Source organism: Mastomys coucha, unplaced genomic scaffold (genome assembly GCF_008632895.1).
Source record: "Mastomys coucha isolate ucsf_1 unplaced genomic scaffold, UCSF_Mcou_1 pScaffold23, whole genome shotgun sequence".
In the NCBI taxonomy this organism is placed as follows: Eukaryota; Metazoa; Chordata; class Mammalia; order Rodentia; family Muridae; genus Mastomys; species Mastomys coucha.
In genome coordinates this window covers 18,088,841-18,110,566 of record NW_022196906.1, presented here as the reverse complement: position 1 = coordinate 18,110,566, position 21,726 = coordinate 18,088,841, and the positions used below count along the sequence as shown (strand labels likewise).

Sequence of the window (21,726 nt, the reverse complement as noted above, 5' to 3'; positions counted from 1 at the left end):
ATGTATGTCCATTTTTGTGATCTTCAATTCATCAGACCCTGCTAATTTGACCTAGTCTTTTCTCATTATTTTGTGAAAACTATTTATTTTTTTTAAAAAGTGCTTTCTCTCTGCTATAATATCCAAAATATTCATTCTTAGTTCTTTGGTTTTTTTATTTTTCTTTGTTTATGTATTTTTGTGGCAAAACACAAATCTTGTATGGGACTAAATTTATTAATTTTTTATTCTAATTCTGTTTCTTATTCTGGTTATAATTATCTAAACATATCTGATATACTTTTATGATTTCAAATATCTTATTATTGTATGAATTTATTTGGTATTTGGTATGACAGGTATACAATTTCATAACATTACAATCAGTTAAACTGATATCCAAGATATTTTAAAGAAATGAATTTACTAAATACAACTATAACGGTTTTGCATGGACTCATTGAAAAGGTGAGATATTTAATTTAGTCCAGGTTGTCTAAATGTTTAAAAAGTTTACATATTTATTTATCCTTTAATAAAAATTATTGCATTTAATCATAACACTCAGGAGGTAGAGGTGGGCAGATCTCTATGAATTCAAGGCCAGTTTGCTCTATAAAGTGATTTCTAGGATAGCCAGGGCCTCACAGAGAAACCCTGACTCAACTAACTAACTAACTAACTAACTAACTAACTAATTAACTACCTAACTCCTTAACTACCTAACAACCTAAATAAATGAATGAATAAATAAATAAATAAATAAATTTGTAAAATTAATCAATTTTTCATCCTTTTTAAGCTTTCTTATTAAAGGATAAAGTAACAATAGGGTCTAAGCTATGGTGGTGGTAGTCAGTATTGAGGCAGCAGATGATGTCTGCCTGACCATGGCTATGAAAGTCCAAGACATGTGCCTGTTGTGTTGGGGAACTGTGACCTGTACCACTGACAGCACACAGCAACAAGAGATGCATGATTATGTCACAGCACAGCAGAATCAGAAGCAGGCATTTCTAAGAAGGCTCACCTCTTAGACATGCAATGCACATGGCCCACAGGGTCTCCTAGAGTAAGTAGGCACTTCTGTTCAGCATTAATGTCTTTGGGGTCATTTTGAAATCTATAACTTTAGCTTTGAGTTTGGGAGTTTTTTAGTGAGGACCAGAACACCACTGGCTCATGCAATCAAGGGCTTTGAACTCTTTGCAGTCTGGAAGCTGACCACTTCCTACCATCTCTGGATGAGCTATCAGCCTTCCTCTCTACTCATAGGAACCCCATTCTGCAAGTTTCTATTTGCTTGCTTTGACTGCTGCCATCCTCCTTCCCTTGTAAAGATCTGAGCTTTGGTATAGAAATTATTTGGGTTAGGTCCATGTGCCCTGGCACCTTGTTGAGGGCATGAAGGTTCTGCCTTTATTGCGTGTCATAAGATACTAGAACCCAGAGTCCTAAAAAATGTTTGGCAGGATTGGATGTCTTTTAAGGGTTCTAGAATATATCCTTTTTCATATCTTCTAAGTGTATGAGGCTGTCTGGATATGGATGTTCTTTCTAGTCAAAGCTTCTACCCTGATATTGCTTTCTCTGACTGACTTTCCTACCTCTTATCAAACTGAGAACTCTTGGGGTTAGATTGACTCTTCCAAGTTTATCGAAGAGAAATCTTTCATCCCAAACATTTGGTTTAATTTCATCTAAGGGCTATCTTCCAGGAAGGTAACCTCCATACTTCTCTGGCTTCATTTATTGATATCATTTGAAGGTTCTTAAATTTTATCTGCAAAACGATAACATCCTTATACTACTTTGAAGCAGACTATTACACCCTGTTACTAAATTACACAAGAATTACATAGACCACTTACTAATCTTTTCTTTCCTTTTTGTAAAATCATTTTCTTTTACAATTTTAATTATTACTTATTTGTGTGTATGTATGCACCTGTGTGCATGTGTGTCTATGTAGGAGGAGGTTGGAGAGGTAACACAACCCTGGGACTAAAGTTACAGACAGTTGTGAGCTGCCTGATGCTGGGACTCTAACTTGGGTCCTCTGCAAGAAAAAGTGTGTGCTCTTAACCACCGAGGAATCTCTCTAGTCATCTTGTATTTCTTCTCAGCCCTCTCCCCTGGCACTATAAAGATTGCTTCTTTTCATTTCTTCTTGCTCCTAGCTGTGCTATTTCTAAAATTCTACTGGGTACAAAGTTGGCAAGTCAAGAGCAAATGGTTGCCTGACCAGAATATATAGTTACAGATCCTTAAATGTAGACCTAAAGGACATCCTTTTAGCCAGAAGGTACACTTTTTCAGTGTGTAGCTTACTTCATAAATAGGATGCAGATGGTAAGTGCTAAAAATTCTGACTGACAGCAGTTAATGGAATGCTTAAAGGTAAAAGGGACATCAAAGTCAAGAATCCAGCCTCTTCAAGCTCTAAGAGGGCAGAATACCAGTCATTCTCTGAAAGTTCTTCCAGGTCTTGAGCACCAAACTTCAACATCAGATTATATTGCTGGAAAGTTCTGCTTCCTTGATTGCTGCTACCAGATTTTCAACCTCTCCATATAGCCAACAGCCATTACTTGTTGGTCATAGCTTCTTTTGGTTTGATTCTAATAAATCTCCTTTATAATAAACACACACACACACACACACACACACACACACACAAAACACCACCAGGTTGTTTTGGTTTTGTTTGTTTTTTATTTGGTTGGTTGAGTTTTATTTGTTGTTTTGTTTTGTTTTGGCAGGCTTTTGCTCTACAGTCCCCTGGCTGCACTGGAATTTGCTATGTAGACCTAGCTGGCCTTAAAATCAGAGACCTACCTGCCTCTGCCACTCCAACGCTGAGACTAAAGGTGTGTCCCACCATGCTCAGCTTTCTTTCCCTCTAATAGCTATAATTAGGATAATTGGGACTTTAAGTTCAGATTGCCTTTACTAATAATCACCTTAACTATTAATATTATTTAAAAATTATGTTATATCCTCTATTCTATATGAAAGCACCTCAAAGGACACATGATCGAAGAAGTGCATACAGGCTTGTGTGTGTGTATGTGAGTGTGAGTGTGTGTGTGTTTGTGTTTGTGTTTGTGTGTGTATGTGTGTGTGTGTGTGTGTGTATGTTGGCTCATTGGTGTATTCAGGATTGTATGTGGAGGTTAGAGGACAGTTTTTCAGAATTGCTTCTCTGTGTTTATGATGTGGGTTCTGGAGATCAAGCAAGAATGGCAGCAGGTGCCTTTGACCACTGAGCCATCCACTGGCCCTGAAAATAGCTTAGTGACCATGATTTTATGTTATAGGTTTGCTCATCTCTGCACAGAGCTCTTTCCCCTCAAGATGTATGGTAGTGCTTCTCTTAAAATCCTAGAGAAGTTCTATTTTCATTTGTACTCAGTATATAAAAGAACAAAGTGCAAATCTGAGAGAGGTTTTTCCTGCTCTAGTTAACTGTTTTCTGCTGCAAATGATTGTCTTTGGTATTGCTGTCTTCTGATGTCTGACCTGTTGAAATTCCATTTTCATAGAAAAGGATTCACATATGTCTTTAACTGGGGCAATGTTTACTGAATTCCTTTGTTTTGCCTTGTGTTAAGCTCTCCTCTCTGCTATCATCTGTCTTGCTTGCTGTGTCTCTGGGATCCTCTTCAGTCTCTTGTCCTTTTATTTATGACTGTATTCTTCATCTACTTTTGTCTAAGTGCTGGTACAGAACTTTTGGTTCACATTTTTTCAGTTTCTTAGCAATTTTCATTATCCAACTTTCCAGTCATGACCTGAATACTGCTTTTTTCAATTTGCAATCACATTTATTATCTGAATATGTTTTCCTACTGTTGAATAGTGTCTAAAAGCATTCTGTAACTTCTAGAATCTAACTGAAAACATTCATTACAAAGGCAGACATTTGTGCAGTTTCTAAGCTTTATATCTTTTCCTTTGAGCTACTGAATAAATAGTTTTTGTTTCATTTTCAAGGGGAGGAATATCATGGAAATGTCACAGCTATGACTGCACCTCTTCTCTGTGTTCCAAGGACCGTAATGGCAGGTGACAGAGGTCTTCAGCCCTGACACTTCTGTACTATGTAGCAGGAAAGCATACAAAACAAGTCCAAGACATACTTTTGTATGGGATCTAGAGCCTTCAAGGCTGGTATGTCTCCTGAGGCAGGAACCTAACTTGGTCCTCAAGTCTTACTCAACCTTCTTTCTTATATACCCCATGGCCACCTATCCAGTACTGGCACTACTCTCAATGGGATGGATCCACACACACTAATCACTAACCAAGAAGATTGCCCACAGAGTTGCCCAAAGGCCAATATTATTTGGGGGCACTTTCTCAATTAATGTTCTTTCTTCCAAAATGACTAGTCTATGTTTAACTGACATAAAAATTAATAGCACCAAAGGTCAAAAGGTTTTAAACTCTTGCCTTTATTCAAGATTCCCTTTAGCTCAGAATTCTGCTATGATTTGTACCAATAACTTAACCAGCACTATCTCTTTATAAACAGAAAACTGTGGTGTTTACCATCCCTTTAGCTCAACCAGTGTGTTTGACATGTTCCCAAACTTAAATATTACTCCTTATAAGACTCTATAGTCTACATTTTCCTGACATTCATAGAAATGAGTTAGATGTTAGGGCACAATAAAGACAGATATTAGAGAAAATAAATTGCCAGGACTCTTTACACTACTGTAAACCCATAAGGACTATAAACTCTTTAACCAAATGACACCTAACATGGGCTACATTTACAGAAGTGTTTGTGGGCATATATGTCAGCCATTTGCCATTATTTGGATATATACATATATATATATATATATATATATATATATATATATATATATATATATATATATATATATATGTGGACTTTCCCCATACATATATGTGTTCATATAAATATGAATTTTTCTCATATATATATATGAAATTTATTTAGCTTGGAATGGGAAGTTCAAGGGCATGGTGTTGGCATTGGTTCATTTTGGTGAGTGTTTTCTCAGACACACAGCAACATTTTTAGCAGGTATGCACATATATGAAGCCAGAGAGGTGAAAGGGATAAAGTTAAGCTCAAGATCTTCTAATAATTCCCTGAAGAAAACTAGCAAGGATTCACAAGAAATGTCTTTATCCCTATGCGTCTTGGTTTTATTATCAACTCAACATGGACCAGATTTATATGATGGAGGAACCTCATTTAAGAAAACACCTCCTTCAGATTCCCTGTAGGCAAGCCAATAGGGCATTTTCTTGATTAATAATTGATATGGGAAGGCCCAACCGACTTTGGGTTGTATCACTCCTGGTATAAATGTCCTAAGAAAAGAAACTAGGTAAGCCCTGAAGCAGCACTCCTCCCTAGCTTCTGCTTCAGTTCCTGTTTCGATTCCTGCTTTGAGTTCCTGCCTTGACTTTCCTAAGTGACTATCTTAGTTAGGGTTCTATTGCTGCAATGAAAATAGCATGACCAAAAAGCGAGTTGGGAAGGAAAGGGTTTATTTGGCTTATACTTCCAGATCATACTTCATCAGTGGAGGAAGTCAGCCAATGAACTCAAGCAGAGTATAACCTGTAGGCAGGAACTGATGCAGAGGCCATGGAGAAGTGCTGCTTACTGGCTTGTTCAACTTCCTTTTTATAGAACCCAGGTCTACCAGTCCAGGGACATCACCACCCACAATGGGCTGGGCCCTCCCCCATTGATTGTTAACTGAGAAAATGCCTTACAGATGAGTCTCATGGAGGTTTTTCCTAAACTGAGGCTTCTTTCTCGTTGATAATTCTAGCTTGCTTCAAGTTGACACCTCAAACCAGCCAGTGTTGTGATGGACTGTTCCCTGGAGATGTAAGATGAAATAAACCTGTTCTTCTAATGTTGCTTTTGGTCTTAGTGTTTATTACAGCAATAGAAACCCTAATTAAGACCATCCTGTTAAAGTTTGCTTGCAGTTGAGCTAAGGAGCTCCCACCAAGCCCTGTCTCTTAATAGCTCCATCACATCAAAAGGAACCAGTCTTCCTACATATGAAGCTTTGGGGAGAGGAAAGAGAGACAAACCCCATTCAATCCACAGCAGTGGGAGTTAAGTGCTCTGTCGCTAAGACAATGTGACTCTGTGTCTCATTCGCCTTGCATTATCTGATCTGTATTTTGTAGCTCTCCATATGTGTTCATCCATCAGCTCTCTGCTACTACTTTCATGACAAATAAGATAATTATATTTTCTTGCTGACTTCCAAGCTGCTTAGTAGAAGTGCCGATCAGTCTCTGCACGGGCTTGCTTTTATAATTAGTTCTGAGTATGTACCAGTGTCAGTGGCACCTCCGTGTCTCCTTAACTGCTGTCACCATTCCCAGCAGCCCATGCTCAGCATGGCGTGAGTCCTATTTAACAGTCTCAGCTGTTGAATAATCCTGTTAAAAAGTATTTGCCAATCTCATATTTTAACTAGAACTATCTCATTCTTCTAGCCCAAACTGTAAAATCTTAGGTAAAATCATTTCAATTGCTGTTTTTGTCCTCACTATTAGGAAGGTTGTGAGTCAGACCTGAGCTTGGATAATGAGGCTGCCACCTGGACCGGGTACCTTTCATCTTTCAGAGGGAATGATCTATAGAGAAGGGGGACAGGGAATGGATAGAGCTGAGCAAGAAAGCCTGTAGACTTCTGTTGCCCTGAGCCTGGGTTTCCAGTTTGTCACCATCATTTAACTAAATAGGTTAAGGACAGTGAGGATTCTTTGCCGTCTGACCAAAGCTAATTTAAACTGCTGTTTGAAGTGCACCATTTTTTTTGTCTGTCTGAGTTGTAGTACCCTAGGAAATTCATTGCGGTTGTCCCCACAGGATGGAGGAAAAATAGACAGCTGATATTCTCAATGCCTTCTCCACCTGAGGCAGGTATCCTACCTTCTGAAGTCATTTCAGCCTGTGGGAGAGTTTTCTTTATACAACTTGCTGTGCGAGCCATAGAGGGCTCAAGTAATTTGTACAAGGTCACAAAATAGAAAGTGTTCCAGTCAGGATCTGAATTTTAATTTCCCAGTTGTATGAGCCTGTATCATTTTCTCTTATTTCTACTTTATTACATTAACATGTAGGCCGGCAAGCTCTGGCCCTTAGGCTGCATCTAGCCTGCTACCTGCTATAGACACATTCAAGGGCACTCATTCCTGTATTCTAGATGGTTTTTGTACTAAAATGACAAGTGGGTAGCTGCCCCAGAGAATGTATGATTTCCGGTCTAAAAGTTTATCAGTTTCTTTATCTCTACACTGAGGCATGGGCCAATCAATTGGTCATACTTCACTAATACATTGAAAGCACATGATTCCGGTCAAGCTCAGATAGTGGTGGAAAAGGTCTTTTGTGATGACCAAGATTATAAGTTGTATTTCTTCTCCATACACCATCCTTCAGGTAAATAAGATGCATGCAAGGCAGAATAATCTGAGCATTCCTGATCCAGTTTTCTTCTCTAAAAGAAACCTTTCTGCTGAAGAAGTTGTGGGAGATGCTGAGCTGCTTCGAATGCTGTTACTTCTCACTGAGTCAGAGGAGTTCTTGCTTTCCATTCTCCCCCATTTGCCTTTGCGCTTTGGTGAGTCACTGTGGACAGTTATGACAACAGTTCTCGACAACAGGCTTGCCAGTCCTTGATTCCCTCGGCTCCTGCCCACCCATCTGCAACTGCTGCTTGTTTCTGGATACTGAGTCTCCAAACACCCTTAATATTTGGCCTTGGAGCTTCATTTGGCTCTGAATTTCCTTGCTTCTTCTCAAGTTTCTCATGACTGAGTCCTTTTTCTGGAGCTCCTCAAATATTCATTGGAAACTAATTGTTAAAATTGTAATAACTAAGGTTAGAAGCTGAGACAGAAGTTGAACTTTAAAGTTATTAAGTAACATACTAATGTCACACTACTAAGGCAGAAAACTATGGGAATCTGCACCCTTACCAGCCCCCAGCTTGTGACGTGTCTGTGTCTTTTCACTAAAATCCTCTTAAAGCAATGATCTCCTCTTGTCCTTGTGTGCAAAGAAATGCAATGCTAACGTCTACTCTTCTAGCTACAGAGTAGGGATCTCCTTGTATTTGGTGGACTTCCCAAATATGGATGAGAAGCTGTAAGGAGACAAATGATGGCTATTGTTTATCTTCCTTGCTTCTCTGATGTGTGATATGTGTATGTGTGTCTCTCTGTGTGCGTTGTATTATAAAACTATGAGAGAATAATATGATTCAGTGAACATATAATTTGCCTATCAATGTTTTATCTAATAATTTGTAAAGGAAACCCCAGAAAGCAACATTAAATTCTTTAAGTAAAGTTTACTTTTTCAATAGAGTCTTCTGCCTTCAGAGGTGGATACTGGGTTTTATGGACAATAACTTACCTTCAGAAGCATATGGTTATGAGAAACCTGAAAGTACCACGCTACGTTCAAAGTATTGGTCGTCTCGTGCCCCAATAAGCTTGTGTGCTGGTTTAGCCCAGCTTTTGACTTCCATTTGCTGGTGCAAATGTTGAAGGAATGTCTTTTAAAGTCTGTACTAAATCCATTTTCAAGGGGCAGATGTTGCCCTTGCGCAGGGAGCTGCCTCCCAGTATCACCGTGATGATGCCATCCATGGTGATGACAAATTTGAAACTTCCCCCCTCTGTCTCTATGTTTTTAATCTCCTTTCCTCTGAGACATCTCACTTCTTCCAAACATGGTCACTGCATGTGAACTAGTCCTTTTAAGTAAGGATGTTGAAGACCTAGGACAGAATTGAGGATAGATAGCTGGCAGGTGACAATCGTCTTAGAGATCAATTCTTGACTCTCTGACCATATCTCTTGTCATGGTACTATATTTTTGAGACTAATGATTTAGAAAGAGCAGCAGCCTCAAAATTCCTGGTTGTGACCAAGAAGATGTGGATTGAGCCCTGGGTCTCCGCTTGCCTGGAATGGCCTATGTAGCAGCTAGTTTCAACAATCTCTGTAACTCCATCATGGGAATTCTAATTCTAATCTATGGTCTCACACAGATTAAAGAAGGATATATGGGAAGTACCCATCCATAAAATTTGCTGACTAAGTGTTTCTCAAGCATCTTCAGAAATGCCTGTGGTCAGTCTTTGGCTTTAGTATGACTAAGCCTCTCCAAAGTAGGAGGTTAGATATTATGCATACCTGCCCTGTGAGTCTGACTACCTGGCTCATTATCTAGTGTATTAAAGAATGAATACATAAATTGCAGCCATGAAACAAAGGAAAACTTGATCACCCATAGAGAGTGTTAATCTCACTTATTTAAGGTAAATTCTACAACTCAATACTCTTTGATCATATAGGAAGTGAAGAAATTGAATATTTGCCAGCAGAGTGCTAATTGGCATTAGGGCTAACACCAGCACCCCTGGCTTCCCATTCATCTCTATACCACAGGCTCTGTGGCATACTTATTTGAATGATTAGAGAGCATTCATATTTCACTTATGAATCAACTAAGCTAACAGCATATGTAAGTATTATCAAACAAATTATTTTTGTTAATTAAAATTTAACTCAGAGTAAAGTTGTACATCTTTACAGACCTTCTCACGATTCCATTATTAATTTTCAGTCTATTCTATCTTTATTCAATATAGTGCCTTTTTTTCTAAAGATTTGTAAGTAGCAAGCACATTTCACAGTTGGTAGAAGCTGAAGCTCCCCTTCCTCCAAACTCTGCCAGCATAGTTGCTATGGTGATAAATGGTTTAAGAAAGTCTCATTTATTTGAAAATATATTTAGAAATAATTGAGCCCCTTGAGAGCAAATTGTCCTAAACTCCCTCTATGGTAGTGCTTGATATGTTCCTTATGGTAGTGGTTGGTTTCCTTTGCAGGACCAATAGCTTTAGAAGGAAGATTCTCTTAATTGTTGTACTCAGTTGCTCATATACATGTCTCTACTTTCTTGTGGTTAAGTCTTAGGCTGACATGACTAGCCCCAGGTCCAGGCAACTCTGACTTCACTACATCCCATCTGTGATTAAGAGTAATGTTGAGTGATAAATTCCATTGCCTATGATGATCATGGATTGGAATTGGATGTTAATTGGACAAAATGGGATTAGGGCATAAATGGATGCTAGAGACTTAACAAAACCAACTTTGGTAAATGTGAGACAAAAACAATATTCTTTCAAGGAAGAAGGAGCTGGGACAGTTTTCTGTGACCCAGTGATTGTCTGGCCATTCTTGGACATATCCTGCACTAGTTCCTATTCAGGTCCAACTAACTTTAGCTAAAATGAATACCAGATCCTGGAGAGCCTATGTTTCATAATGTTGGTTGCAGTGTTATCAGTTTCAATCTTATTATAAACATGAGTAGAAAACACACTATCATACTCTATTACAGGTGATGAAGCTAAGTTTCAAAATAGTGGGTGATGTGCCCAGAATCATAGGTATTGGTACTAAACTACATGTGTATAAATGGATGCTAGAGACTTAACAAAACCAACTTTGGTAAATGTGAGACAGAAACAAATTCTTTCAAGGAAGAAGGAGCTGGGACAGTTTTCTGTGACCCAGTGATTGTCTGGCCATTCACATGAGTGCTAGGTTCTCTAGTATGAGCATACACATGAAGTTATTACATCACAATACAGGGTCCTCATCTTTAATGAACACAGAGAACTAGTAACTGCCTCAATGTCTTGAGGCTCTTAGTGGTATTTTATCTGTATGACTTGGTATTTACTCTTAATATTTGCTCTCTGGCTTATTTCTATTATGCATTTTACTTATAATTCTGTTCTTTTCTTATCTTTTTTATGTGCCACCCTATATGACAGGAACATAAAATGGTAGCTCGTGTCATCAGGCATCAGCAGTGGCAGCATAGCCCAGAGTTTGAAGATGTGCTCTGGAATTACTCTGCTGTGCATCCAGTGTCTGGGTAAGCTTGTTTGTTTTGTGCTTCATTGTACATACTGATGAGCTGGGGATGATGGTATGGCCTGCCTGGGAAGGATGCTCCTTAAGAAGAAACTATAAAGCTATTAGAAAGTGGAGCCCATGAACCCAGAGCTTTGACTTATTCATCTTTACTATGATGACCATAGTGTCAATCAGCAAATTCATATGCTGTAAGAAAATGAATAGACCTTGAGGCTGCCATCACTGTTGCTCCTGGTTTCTGATTATGTGAGCCTCTTAGTTATTTACTTGTCAACTCCCTATCCCTACTTGAGTTTGTCTTCATGCTTTACATACCCCAAACTAGAGTTTTGGTTTTCCCTAAGCTATGCATTTCTACCACTTCCTTCCTATTTTAAGAAATGTTATCACTATTTTTACTCAAGTCAGAAACTTGGGGCTCATCTTGGATTCCTCTCCTTTGCTCTGAATGGAATTAGAATGTATTTCTCACCCAAAGTAAGTCATTATCACCTTCAGCTTGACCATGGCTGGGATACTATAACAGCTTTCTCTGCCTTTTCTCATTTTCACCAAATCCAGTCTTCAAACAGAAATGAAAGTGCTCTATTAGAAACACGAAAGGACTTAAAGCCATTTAGCACCTTGTTACATTTAAAATGAAATGCACATTCCCCATGGGACCTGTGATGCTTTCCACAGATTCAGGCCACACCCACCTTTATAATCCCAATATTTGCCATTCTCTTCTGTGGGCATGAAGGTGCAGTCCAGTCACATTGGCCCTTGCATTGCAAAAACATCTCAGTGTTTTTTGTTGTAGAGGTATCAGTGAGGATGCTGAGATAGGTATGCTACAAGTTCAGGGCTGGCCTGAGCTATATCACTAGACCATTTCTCAAAAAATAGGAATAACAGAATCCCATTTTTAAGACGTTTTTTCTTGTCCCAGCTACTGCTTCCCAACCTTATTCCAATATGTGATTGCCCATGATCACCATGTTTCTCCTTTTCTTTTGTCAATAGGGCCCTGTGTAGACACTGTATAGTCTCAGGCACCATTCTGCAGCAATATCTGCAGGCAAAAGCAACTTTTCCTTTGCAACATAGGCAATGAAGGCTGTCCCTCCTCCCCTAAGTGGGCAGAATGTCCCTTCTTTCTCCTAGGATACAGCTGTGGCCTTTCAGTATGCTAAGCTTGCTCTATGTGGAATCCTTTCTTAATTCATAAACATTGGGCTCTCCTCCTCTTCCTCTTCCTCTTCCTCCTCCTCCTCCTCCTCCTCCTCCTCCTCCTCCTTCTCCTGTTCTCCCTTCTCCTCCTGCTCCCCCTTTTCCTCTTCCTCCTCCTACTTTTCCTCTACATGTGAGGATGATTTGTTAGCACTTAAATGAAGGTATAACTGACCAAATCCTTTAACTAAATGTGCTCAACAATGATATGCTCTTCTCTGGGCAGGAGAGTGTTGGGCTGTTATGAGGATACATCCAGGAAATATATTTCCAGATGGAGACACCTAGATTTAGTGGTTCGTGTGTGTGTGTGTGTGTGTGTGTGTGTGTGTGTGTGTGTGTGTGTGTGTGTGATTTCTTGTTTTGTGTGCATCAGTGATTTGCCTGCATGTATATCTGAGCAAAAACACAAACCTTCTTTAGACGTAGATGCTAAGAAGTAGAACTTCTCTTCTTCTAAGTCACTAGAATTTTAAAGTTTTTGTTTCTTCAGTACACAGTAAGTAACTTATGCAAATAAATGGTATCTGAGGATGCCTCCTGCCTCAGTCTCTCCATTGCAATGAGCTTAAGTGCCCTACTGGCTAGGACAGTTTTGAGCATCATTTCACTTTCTTTTCATGGAGACCTAAGTCCATTCCCAGAAGGTTATTGTTATCATATATCTAGCATGACTCTTCTTGAAAGATTCAGTGGACAGTACATACTTTCAGAACAATTCTAACTGCATATCATTGCACAGTACCTGCATTTATATATGGAAAGGATAACAACTGGATCTTTCTTTTTTCTAGCCATAAAGTAAGTCTCAGTAATGAGGATGAAAGCTAAAATGATCATTGGGAATTATAATCTCAATGTTCCTGAACATTTCCAAATTTGTACTGAGATAGGGCCAACCTGCTATTATTTGGCTGCAAGCATCGATAACTTTGCATGACAACTAAAAGAAATTGAAGAACCTAATTGCAAGCTCTAAAAACTGCTCATGATTTCATGATGTCAATCATTTTTCCTGGCCAGAACTATTAGAAGGATTTTTCAAATATGGAATAATTTATGGTAACACCTGTTCTTCTATTTAGTTGAGCACAGATACCTTAACAAACATTTCCCTATGGCTCAAGAAGACCTTCCTCTTCAGGATTGAGTCTTGCAAGTTTTTTCTATGAAACCTTACAGCAGAATCTAATAAGGTAAATAAAGAACTATCAGGACACTTTCTCCTCCTCCCACCCCTATAATTTAATGAAAGTTATTTCTTCTAAGTCCTCCTGGAAGTTGGTTTCAGATTTATTACATGATTTAAGAAAAAAATGTGAAATTACTCTATTTCAGCATTGTAGTTGTGTGGTAGAGTTTTCCAGACACCCTTGATGAGAGATGGAGCCACAGGTTCACCAAGTGACAATCAAGGTCATGGCTATGAGAATGAAAGACCTCTAAGAGGACCACACTTGCAAAGTGGATACATTTCCCTCTTGCACAGTGGGAATAAGAAAAACACACAGGTTTTTATATCACCTTCTCAGAGACACCCAAATTCTAATGTAGGTAGAACTTAAATACCTACAGAATTCAAGGCTGTAGGTATCACAGCAAGACTCTGCCAACTTTTGTTTTTGTTTTTGTTTTGGTTTTTTTGTTTTGTTTTTTTTTGTGTTTTTCAAGACAGGGTTTCTCTGGATTGTCCAGGCTGTCCTGGAACTCACTCTGTAGACCAGACTAGCCTTGAACTCAGAAAACCACCTGCCTGTGACTTCCAAGTGCTGGGATTAATGCCATGCACCACCACAACCCAGCATCTGCCATCTTTTTAATAGAAAAGATTCCTGCTATTTTGTCTGTAAGCCTTACTGTCATCCACGAAGAGAGGACTATTGGAAACATTTCTGCTGCTGGTGAAAATTAGTTTCTGACTCTGGTTCTATCACTTTGGAAGTATATATGTTTGAGACATTATTGCAGTTTCTCTGGTCAACTTTTCCTGAGTTAACACCATCAACTCAATCATTAAGTTGTAAGAATGCACATCTTAAACTGTAGCACATAGGGTGTCAAATGCATGGTTCTTGGCATTGTGGTTGTTCAAGTACAAGCAATCATTCAACATTTTAAATTCAACTAATAGTAATTATACCAATAGTACCTGGGAGAACTAATTAGCAATTAAACCACACTAAATGTTGTTCACCACTATCTTCATATTGATCTATAAATGTTTGTAATTATGAGTGCTTTGTAGAATTGTACTAAGGTACAAAGAGCTTTAAAATTTTGCTCACAGAAATAAGTGCTGAAGCGGAATTGGACTCTACAATTGGACTCTCAGTAGTTTGTGAATCTACTAGCTGCCAATATTGACTGTTCTCATTCTGTCCTATTCTATGACACACATAATCTATTAGGGCAGACAATACAATAAACAAGTGTGTACAAAGAAGAGAATGGGAGAAGGAAACCCACAGAGATTCAGATCTTCAAGTATAGAAATCTATACCTGATCTAGACAGAAAGGAATAGTCATCCAAATAGGTTATCTTTGGGTAGGGCCTACAGAAAGGACAGGGATGTAGGTATGCTGCAGGTACTGAGAGGAATCTGTGAGGCCAAGAATATAACAGTGTGCACTGCACACCTTGTCTTGGACAACAGTTGGTATATTTTGAAGGTGAGGATGTACCTTGTCCAACAAAGTGATATTGTAAACGTGGGCAGTAGTAAAAGATGGGTTAGAGGAAAGGGAGGTGGATCTTAACAGTTTGATTGGATGACTAAAGCACAGTGATGGGGAATTTTTGTGTCTCAAGGATATAAAGGAATAAAGGGCATAGGGAATTGACTGAGTCACCCACACAGACACTCTGAGACATCAGTGGGAATGAAAACATGGAAAACAAGACTGTGTCTCATCTATCAACATCTTTAAAACTGGAGGAGGGGGAATCGTAAAATCAAATAACCAAGGAAGCAGGGCAGGAGATGGAGGAACCCACCACAACACTGATAGATACAGTTGCTGAAATAGGAATGATGTCTCACTCTGCAGAGAGTTTTCCACATTTCTTAAAATATTTATTACTTTGTCCTCTTTTTATATAAAACCTGCCACACCATCAATTCTCACCATTCTTCACATTATAGTTTAATAGAATGAAAAGTATCTACCATAGTAGTCTCGTGGCATATCCAAATCTCAAATTCAAAAGGAACTTTCAAATATATTCTATTTTATATTCAGGTGCATCTGGTTACAGCTTCCTTAACTAGGTAGTTTTTAGATTAAATTTCTCCCGAGGTAGCACTTCTGTCTTTAGAAATAGCTGAATTTTAAGATGGTAGATGTTAGAGAATTTTTTTTTTATTGACAACCGAGCAAGGTGACCTTCATGCACAGGAAGACAGGGAAAGATTTAGTGTCAGGATCACAAGATTTGCCTGTGAGAACTTTATACTTGATTTGACTTTGGTGTAAAATGTCAGCCAGAAAGATAGGGAAGAGGAGCATTAAAGTGGACTTAGCATGGAAGATATTGGGGCAATATATATCTTTTCCTTCTCCAACTCCTCTCATATCTTTCTTCCTCCCTCCTTCTTGAATTTATGATCTCATTTTAAATGATTATTATTACACTTGTATATATGGAGAGAGGGAGAGATTAACGAATCCATCTAGTGTTGCTTATATGTGTTTAGGATGAACCATTTGTGACTGCATAACCTATCAGAGGCTTCTCCCTCCAGGAAGCATATGTTAATTGCATGCAGCTCTTCATTGATTTTTTTTCTTTTTTCTTTCTTTCTTTCTTTCTTTTTCTTTTTTTTGTCTGTTACATCTTTTCTGATGAGGAGTGAGAGATACACTTCCCTGTGGGTATAAGGATAAGATTTAGAATGTAATTAGGGTGGGACCCTGTGATATTTTCTTTATTCACCTTGGTGTGTCACCTGGTGTTATCTTTAGGTCTTATTCTGGTGATCAAATGTTTACGATTACAAGGATGGAGTTTCCCTGTCATATATAGTAAGCGTCATTTGACAGGAGATGCTCTGGTTCTGGCTTCTACAATCATTACATCCCATTTTCTAATGTCTTGTTCCCTGGGCCTTAGGTATAGGGGTTGTATCATTTGCAGATGCATCAATTGGTATGGGGCACACCACTTTGTTTAACTGAAGTCTGCAATGGACTCTATTCTACTTTTGTTTCTGTTTCTGTGAAAAACACCATAAACAAACAAAATGGGAAAAGAGGACAGTGTTTGTTTGGCTTACAGGTTATAGTCTGTCATGAAAGGAAGCCAAGGCAGGAACTTAAGTTAGGAAATGGAGGTAGCAACTGCAATACAGACCAGTGTTTAGTGAAGTGTTTACTCTTACTCTTTAATGAAGTAACTTTCTGAGATTATCTTAGCTTGTTCAAATTTCTTTATTGGGGTTGGGTTTGAATATATACACTTTACTCAGGGTAATCCAAGGATTATATAGTTTGGGGAAGGGTGTGAGAGTATCCAGGGAGGAAAAAGATCATTGGCTGAAGGCTAAGACTACTGTGATGCCACATTTGTATGGGGAAGAATTCTAGGTGCAGGGTTACATGACTAATTACTTGTGACCACCTGGTTGGGGTTGCCTGGTTATGTGCTCCAAGGCAGGCACAGAAACAAGAGGCGCAGAATCAGGATGAGATTCTGATCTTAATTTTTGAGATTTCTGGAATTTTGACATACTTTGTTTTGTCTGTTTAATGCTAATTTGTCTGGTAGTATGATCCATGTGCCCAAAAGCTAAGTATTTAGGATACACTTAGAAGTTATACTGATTTATGGAAGGTGGTAGTAATAGGTTCTCCTCTAGGTCCATGACCTTTCCAGACATGGTAGTTGGGTTGGTTTACAACACCAGGCATATATTTACTCCTATTGAATAGGACCTAAAATCTATTAGACAACTTTTTGATAGCTCTAATATATAACTGCTTGAGGACATCTTACTGTGCTGACATTGTTGTGGGTATAACTGGTTAAGGATATTGATTTTTTTTCTCACGTAGAAGCTTGCCCAGTACTTTTGGTTGGTATAAAATTCTTCACTGAGGGGCTTCCGAGTCTGTTCCAATTCATTTCCTCCAATTGTGTGCAGTGTCTCCAGTAACAAGGGTTTGCATTCAGGTGGTAGAGCAACTAAAGTTAAAGACAATAGCCTATATTATTTGAGGATTATCCTCAATTTCCCTGGTAGATAATTCAAATGGAGATTTTCAATGTCTGCAACTAGGGGTTTTGTTAGGTATTCTATGATTATTGTGGGACCACTTCCTATTCTCTCTCTCTCTCTTTCTCTCTCTGTCTCTCTCTCTCTCTTTCTCTCTCTTCCTCCTTCCCTCCCTCCCTCCCTTCCTCTCTGTCTCTTTTTCTCTCTCTCCCTCCCTCTCTTCCTCACTCCCACACATACACACAGAAAGACACACACACACACACACACACACACACACACACACACAAATATGTGTTTTAAGGTAAACATAAAATGGTTCTCTGTGGCCATTTAAAGCTCCCTGGGGTTATTATTCCTCTTCCTTCTCTATGTTGCTCTCCCTTCTGACTCAAATGACCCAAATTTCCCCATTTCTTCCCTCATAGCCCATGTGTTCTACTACTCCCTTCTCCCAGAACTCCTTCTCTGACCTCTGATAACAGTCCCTTTTGAGTTCCTGGATTCTGAGGTTACTCCAGGTAATATCCAATGGTGACTGAGAGAAGCATTTTGAGCCTCAGTGGGTGATGTTCCTGTTTGAAACTATGTTTGAAACTGTTTGAAACTATGGCTTGACTAGATAGACAAGTGATGTAGGGAAGAGAGCTTATTAGGGAAATCCATAACAGTTTTGGTAAGCCATGCTGATGCTACAAAATAAGGAAAGTAATATGCAGGCTTGAATAATTATAATAATACTTAAGAAGATATTCTGTAGACAGTGGGTCAGTAGGAGTAAGGAATCACTGATACCTAATGCAATAAAGAGAATGGATCTGGATATTTGAGGTGCTCTACATAAAGCTAGGAGTGGGAAACATCATTCTAGAGTAGTAACCTTCTGGGCAGACATTGATGTTGAAATATTTTGAGAGGTTACGTCTGAAGGATAGACTCTGATTTTTTTCTTTGGTTTTCCCAGATCATTATCTATAAGCCTACAGTGAAGTGCTTTCCTTCATCTTTTGACCTGAATTAGATGACAAACCCTTCTAGGCTCCAATATGGTAAATATTTACAGGACTGAGATATTTGACCTCAACCCAAAACACTTTATCAGCTTTGGAACTGAACAAGTACCTGCATCCCCCAGAACAAGTTCTCAAAGCAAACCTTATCAAATATGTTTTATAAAAGTGTTCTCCCAACATTAGACACAGGAAAAAGCAGATTTATCTCTGCCAAATTCTCAATGATAACACTGATTCAGCAAGCATGCAAAAAAGACATTTACTTTCAAGTAGGTCTCTGAGAAAGCTCTGGTAGAAGTCATGTTTGCTTGGGCGTTTCCTATATTGAAAAATTAGTAGGTAGACAAGAATATTCTGTCAGAGAAAAAGAGTATTCACAATCCAGAGGCCTGCAGTGAGGCCTGATTGGGCTTGTCTGAGGAACTTTCTTTCCCTGTGATTTAGATATTCTGTTTTCTAAATAATTGTGTAATCTATTATATCTATTTTTTATTGCAAAGTTTTGATTTTCATTCTAATTACTTTTCACAGCGATAAAAAGGGAAGAGGTGTGTGTGTGTGTGTGTGTGTGTGTGTGTGTGTGTGTGTGTGTTGCAGGGTAAATGATTGAACATAACCACTGTCCCTACAGTTCTTTCCCTCATGACTCATTCTTTTTTACATATATAAACAAATGGCTTGTACAAAAGCTGCTCTGTACTAGTTTGTGGGAACTTGAGAAACTTATTTAACCTCTCTGCCCCTCAATTTTTCCATCTAAGAAATGAAGGATAATGGTACCTCTGCCTCAGGCTCACTGTTAAACTTCAATACTGAAACACATGGAAAGTACCCCATAGACTGTGCTCCTTACCAAAACCAGAACTGCTATTAGTCTTGTGATTATAATTATTACTGAAGAACAAGGGAAAATAAATCAAGAGGAGCATTGTAGGAAATCTTATGGAAGGCCAAACTGTACTGTAAGTGGACAGAGCAGCAGGCACCAGCCTTTCAGGTAGGATGAGCTCATGACTTCTCAGTTTCTCAGTTATATGGGGGCATGATCCATCAACTGATTTTGTCAAGGATAAAAATGCCAAAAAAGATAAAAGATAGAATATTAGCTCTATTATCCAAATATGCAGGTTATTCTGTACTGGGCATTTGTACATCATCTCATTTATACCCTAAATAATTTCATAAAGAGGTATCCCATTTGAAGATAGTCAAACCAAAGATTCAGAATGTCCAAAGCCACACAACTTGCAAACTGAAGTCCCCAATCCCAGGCTTTTCTGTGATGTGCTTGCCCGTCTTCTGAGGTGGTTCTCTAGATTAGCAGGGTCAATGTAAATAGGTCTTGGAAACCTGCTAAAGTCTTTCCTTTCAGGTGCTCCAGATCTTTTAATGTTGAGCCCAACAAGAGAAATGGAATATGGTGAAGGTGCTATTAGAGGGTGATGGTGAGAAGGATAGTTATGTACAATTCTAGAGTGATGCACAGGGTTTCAGTGAGTGGAGAAAAGGAAAACCAAAGGTTTTTCCAAAGGGCATGTATGAGTAGGATCAGAGTAGAAAAGAAGGCTCACATTCGGGAAATGCTGAGCCATAGAGAGATCCGTGTGTTCAGACTGTGTGGAAGGAGAACTTGGATTAGTGGTGTCAGTGTATAAGAAGTTTCTCTTTCAATCCCTAGCCTATTAGAGCAGTGAAGGTTTTATAAACATTGTTAATTCATGCAGGTCATTTGTAGAGTCCATTCTGCCTAGAAACAAACTTTATAACTTGTTGAGGATAGCTCTGGAGCTATTTGTAATTTGATGCTAATTCCCTTCTCTTGTGAGGGGCTGCAAACAAGGAATGAGTCAGTACTCAGGTGATTTCCTGTAAACCTTCTTCACACCTTAATTTGTAAAATAAAGGCTAGAGCTTGATGATTGGGCAGTAAAGGAAAAGGTGGAGCTGAAAGTTGTTTAAAAGAGGGAAGAGTGTGAGAGAGAGAAAGACAGAGGAGGAGGTGAAAGGAAAGCCAAGCGGAAGCATGTGGCTTGGAGAAACTGCAAGTTATACAGGGTCTCATAGATGGGGAAGATGGCAGTGTAGTGGTAGATCTGCTCAATCTAGGCCCACAACATTTATTCATATTTATTGAGTTGTATTTTCATTGCCTGGGCTTATTTGGGTTGGAGAATTACCTCAATAATAACTAGTTACGTAGGTCTTTATCCTCTATGAGGCATGGAGAGAACATCTGGGAGCAAATGAGAAGTCTTGAGTACCAGGATGTGGGCTTCTGTTTACTGGCTTCTTTCTAATGAAGATGAAGAAAGTAAGACTCTGAGTTTCACACGGTACATACCTTGTTACACAACCACCATGGATTTGAGGAAAATTGTCATGTGTCATAATATGCAAATCAGTTCTATGTACCAATCCCTGAAATAAGAAATAAACTCTTGTCAAGTTTTTAAATGGATGTTTCAGGTGCCATCCAGCTTCACTGTGCTTCCTTCAGAACTTGGATATCTACCAGTTGAACTTTGATCTGTGTGAAGATTCCTGTTCCTAAGCACTTGGTCCCACGATCCTCTTCTGTATCCAGGTTTGATTCCTCTGGATTTGCTTACAGAGCTGGTCTCCTTCGTACCCAGGAATCATCTGAGTTTCTACTTCAAGCATTGACTCAGCTCTGATGGGAACACTGTGACTAGTCCTGCCTTGGATACCCAACACTAAAATCTGACTGGCCTAAGACACCCGCCACCTGCAGGAAGGGACATCAAATCATGACCATGATAACTTAGCTGGTTTGGATATTAGAATCGCCAATGGCAAGCTTCCATCTGCTCTGAATTCTCTTCCTAGTCTCATTGAAATTCCCCTTTGCCTTCTGTGACTCTAGTGTTAAGGCCTGACCCATCTTTTCCTTCTCAGGATGTAATCTGTCTTACTTCTGAGATTCTCCCAGGGGAATGATCTAATCTTGTCCCTTTTCTGTTCTGACATCCATCTCTGTGCTACAGCTGCTCCTTAACTTACCCCAAGTCACACTCTCAACTAGGACAAGGTTCTGGAGAGAAATAAGTTTAGGGATAGGAAGAAGTGAACCTGAAAATAAGAAACATTTCTCCTTCATCCTATTTATTTTAAATACCTGGAGATGTGGAAGCTAGGTCAGAAAGAAGAGTTCACATTGTGGTTTGGAACTAGGGAGAACACGGCAATCCTCCATCATTTTTATGTAAAGATACCAGAAGTAAGTACATTTGGGGGTTTTCTTTCCTTTTTTAAAAATGTGATTTGATTGTAATTGGAAAGCAAGATATGAGAGAGGCATCACTTC

General features: G+C 38.9%; 1 long non-coding RNA gene across 6 annotated transcripts in view; it reads left to right on the top strand.

Moving 5' to 3' along the window:
- Positions 1-977: 977 nt before the first annotated feature.
- Positions 978-21,726, top strand: part of LOC116073007 — a 28,148-nt gene continuing 7,399 nt past the window's right edge. Inside the window, exons 1-5 of one of the 6 annotated variants that reach the window (XR_004111633.1) lie at positions 978-1,051; positions 10,857-10,960; positions 13,260-13,370; positions 18,353-18,437; positions 20,868-21,279. This is a non-coding gene — a long non-coding RNA (uncharacterized LOC116073007). Of the gene's footprint in view, positions 1,052-3,987; positions 4,048-10,679; positions 10,755-10,856; positions 10,961-13,259; positions 13,371-18,352; positions 18,438-20,867; positions 21,280-21,726 lie in introns of those variants that run through there. The other 5 variants (XR_004111634.1, XR_004111629.1, XR_004111632.1 and 2 more) reach the window with 5 other exon arrangements.